The sequence below is a fragment of the Pogoniulus pusillus genome, chromosome W (assembly GCF_015220805.1).
Source record: "Pogoniulus pusillus isolate bPogPus1 chromosome W, bPogPus1.pri, whole genome shotgun sequence".
Taxonomy (NCBI): Eukaryota; Metazoa; Chordata; class Aves; order Piciformes; family Lybiidae; genus Pogoniulus; species Pogoniulus pusillus.
The window spans coordinates 7277593-7282230 of NC_087308.1; positions in this window are offsets into that span (position 1 = coordinate 7277593).

A 4638-nucleotide genomic window follows, 5' to 3' on the forward strand; every position below is an offset into this window, starting at 1 on the left:
CTTAATGGCAAAAGCAGCATCCAACAGGATATTAATGATCTTCTCACCCTTCTTGAAGACCTCCTCTGCTGTCTCACCCCATACAATGATGTCATCGATGAATTGCAAGAGTTCCGGAGCACCACCCTTCTCCATTGCAGTCTGGATGATGCTATGGCAGATTGTAGGGCTGTGCTTCCACCCTTGACGCAGTCTGTTCCAGCGGTACTGGACTCCTCTCCAGGTGAAAGCAAACAGTGGCCTACATTCCACTGCAATGGGGATGGAGAAGTGCGGTCTGCAGGAAGCTGGTGGAGGAGAGATCGGGGTACTGACGACTCGACTCAGCAGCTAGCAACACAGTACAGCTTTATTAGGGTAGTGCAAAGCTTATGTACCCCTTTAGAAGAGGTATGAACAATCAGTTTGGGGCTGGCACAAGTGGACAGTACAGATTGGCTCAGAGTTATGTGTAAGGTGCAGATAGGTTGCCCTGTGTCAAAACAACTTGCGGTGTCACCCCAGGGGGCTGGCAGGCTCATCCCCCTGCAGGTGTGTGTGGGTTGCTCACTGTTTACAGCTTATCTAACAGTGGCTCAAGGACACTTCCCAGCACGAGTTCTCATGTTTACCAGCTAATGTCCTGCTGCAGGAGAATTCTCCCACAATACCCCCTTTTTTTTTTTTGAGCAACCCAGGTCTGATCTCACATAGGCCATGTTTGACACAGGTGTGAATAACACAGGTGCAAATCAATAATGATAAAGTTAAAAAGAGAATACATCTGTTAGAGCCTTTTTGCTAGTGGCAATAGTCTGGCAAGCTAAGCACCCAAGCTCAGCTAACAATCCCAAAAGCCTGTTCTGCAAGCAACAGTAAGTCATTTCGTTCAAAAACCCAAAAGTCCAGATGAACATCACAGTCACAGGAGAGTGCATATGCGCCACGTCTTTGTTGGTTCTGTGTGGCAGTTGATGTTGTAGATTTGCAGATGCAGGGAGTGCTACAGCCTCTCGCTTGCTGCTGAAGGGGAGGGGGAGAACGATTGCACCAGGTGTGAGCAGGTGAACTTCCTTCTCACCTTGGTGGCGGAACTGAAAGATGAAGTGGCCGAGCTGAAGGACGAAGTGTCCAGGCTCAGGTCAATAAGGGAGAATGAAAGGGAGCTGGATCTGTGGGTGCAGGCTCTGCAGATCCCCCCTGCTAAGGAATCTGCCCCTGGAAACAGTGAGGGATGGGTGCAGATCCCTGTCAGGGGAAGTAAGGGAAATCATCCCCGGCCCTCTCCTTCTCCTCCTCTGCCCTTGCGCAACAAGTATGAGGCGCTGCATGCAGAGGGTACAGAGGGTGAGAGCGATGAGGATCACCCCACTGAGACATTGCCTAGGGTGGAGCAGTCACCACCAACTGTGGTGACTAGCTCCACAAAAAACAAGAAAAAGAGAAGAGTTGTAGTTGTCGGGGACTCCATCTTGAGGGGGACAGAGGGACCCATTTGTCGTCCCGACCCGTCTCACAGGGAGGTCTGCTCCCTTCCTGGTGCCCGGGTTAGGGACATCACCAGGAGACTCCCAAACCTAATCCAGCCCTCTGATTATTACCCCTTGTTGGTAATACAGGCTGGCAGCGATGAAATTGAAAAGAAGGGGACCAGGGCAATTAAAAAGGAATTTAAAGCCCTGGGGAAATTGATAGATGGGGCGGGAGCACAGGTGGTGTTCTGCTCAGTTCCCTCTGTGGCAAGGGAGTTCACAGAGAGGAATAGCAGAACCTACGATATCAACAAATGGCTGAAGGGATGGTGTGAGCGGCGGCGTTTTGGGTTTTTTGATCATGGGGGAACTTTTACTGCGCCGGACCTGCTGGCTTGTGATGGGGTGCAGTTATCTAGGAAGGGCAGGAGAGTCCTGGCACTGGAGTTGGCAGGGCTCATTAGGCGGGCTTTAAACTAGGTCTGAAGGGGGTGGGTGAGGAAATTACTCTCTCTGAGAAGGAGAGAGATGGAAGGAAACTAAGGACAATTGAATCGAGAGCCCAGCTGAAGTGTATCTACACCAATGCACGCAGCTTGGGTAACAAACAGGAGGAATTGGAAGTCCTGGTCCACCAGGGGGACTACGATGTAGTTGCCATTTCAGAAACTTGGTGGGACGACAGACATGACTGGGCTGTTATACTGGAGGGATATAACCTTTTCAGGAGAGATAGGCAAGGGAGAAGAGGAGGAGGGGTGGCCCTGTATATTAGAGAGTCACTCCATGCCATTGAGCTAGAAGTGAGGGATGAAGGGGTAGAGACCCTGTGGATTAAAATCAGAGGTAGGACTAATAAATCTGACATCCTGGTTGGAGTCTGTTACAGACCACCCAACCAGGATGAGGGAACAGATGAGATATTTTACAAACAGTTGGAGGCTGTCTCAAGATCTTCAGATCTTGTCCTTGTGGGTGACTTTAACCTGCCAGATATCTGCTGGGAACTTAATTCAGCAGAGAGGAGGCAGTCCAGGAGATTTCTGGAGTGCATGGAGGACAGCTTCATGACCCAACTGTTAAACGAGCCTACTAGGGGTCAAGCTCAGCTTGACCTGCTGCTCTCCAACAGAGAAGGGCTGGTAGGAGATGTGATAGTGGGAGGCTGCCTAGGGTGTAGCGACCACGAGTTAGTGGAGTTTTCAATATACAGGGAGGTAGGGAGGCACCTCAACAAAACCTACACCTTGGACTTTAGGAGGGCAAACTTCAATTTGCTCAAGGAACTTATTTCCAATGTCCCCTGGGCAGCAGTTCTTGAGAACAAAGGGGTCCAGGATGGTTGGACTTACTTTAAACAGGAGCTCTTGAAGGCACAGGAACTGGCAGTTCCCACATGCCGAAAGATGAGCCGCAGGGGGAGGCGACCAGCCTGGATGAGCAAAGAGCTCCTGAAGGAAGTGGGGGAGAAAAAGAGGGTGTATCGCCTCTGGAAGGAGGGGAAGGCTTCTCCTGATGTGTTTAAGGAGGTAGCCAGACTATGTAGGAGAAAAATTAGAGAGGCTAAGGCTCAGCTAGAACTTAGGCTGGCCACTTCCGTGAAATTTAACAAAAAACACTTTTATAAATTTATCAATGCTAAAAGGAAGGGCAAGAAGACCCTCCACTCCTTACTGGACCAGGAGGGGAACACTATAACTGATGATGAAGCAAAGGCAGAGGTCCTGAATGCCTTCTTTGCCTCAGTTTTCAACAGTAAGGAGAGAGGAGGAGGAGGCAAATGGCCTCTTAAACTGGGGGATGGGGTCGGGGAGCAGTGTGTTCCCCTGGAAATTCATGAGGAATTAGTTCAGGACCTGCTGAGCCATCTGGACACCCACAAGTCCATGGGACCAGATGGGATCCATCCCAGGGTGCTGAGAGAGCTGGCAGCTGAGCTGGCCAAGCCACTCTCCATCATTTTCCAGCAGTCCTGGCTCACCGGAGAGGTTCCAGGAGACTGGAAAATGGCCAACGTGGTCCCCATCCACAAAAAGGGTCGGATGGAGGAACCTGGGAACTACAGACCCGTCAGCCTGACCTCAGTGCCAGGGAAACTGATGGAACAGGTTCTCTTGGGGCCAATAACTGCGCACCTGAGGGATGGCAAAGATCTCAGGTCCAGCCAGCATGGGTTTAGGAAGGGCAGATCCTGCCTTTCTAACCTGATCTCCTTCTATGATCAGGTGACCCGCTTGGTGGATGTGGGGAGGCCTGTGGATGTGGTCTATCTGGACTTCAGCAAGGCCTTTGACACTGTCCCCCACAGCAAACTGCTGGCTAAGCTGTCAACCCGCGGCTTGGATGGTAACACTCTGTGCTGGGTTAGGAACTGGCTGGAGGGCCGGACCCAGAGAGTGGTGGTGAATGGTGCCACATCCAGCTGGCGGCCAGTCACTAGTGGTGTCCCTCAGGGATCAGTGCTGGGCCCCATCCTCTTTAACATCTTCATAGATGATCTGGATGAGGGCATCGAGTCAGTCATCAGCAAGTTTGCAGATGACACTAAGCTGGGGGCAGATGTGACTGAGCTGGAGGGCAGAAGGGCTCTGCAGCGGGACCTTGACCGCCTGCACAGATGGGCAGAGGCCAATGGGATGGGGTTCAATAGCTCAAAGTGCAGGGTGCTGCACTTTGGCCACAACAACCCCATGCAGAGATACAGGCTGGGGTCGGAGTGGCTGGAGAGCAGCCAGACAGAGAGGGATCTGGGGGTACTGATTGATACCCGCCTGAACATGAGCCAGCAGTGTGCCCAGGTGGCCAAGAGAGCCAGTGGCATCCTGGCTTGTATCAGGAGTGGTGTGGTCAGCAGGAGCAGGGAGGTCATTCTGCCCCTGTACTCTGCACTGGTCAGACCACACCTCGAGTACTGCGTTCAGTTCTGGGCCCCCCAGTTTAGGAAGGACACTGAGATGCTTGAGCGTGTCCAGAGAAGGGCGACGAGGCTGGTGAGAGGCCTTGAGCACAAGCCCTACGAGGAGAGGCTTAGGGAGCTGGGGTTGTTTAGCCTGGAGAAGAGGAGGCTCAGGGGTGACCTTATTGCTGTCTACAACTACCTGAGGGGTGGTTGTGGCCAGGAGGAGGTTGCTCTCTTCTCTCAGGTGGCCAGCTCCAGAACAAGAGGACACAGCCTCAGGCTGCGCCA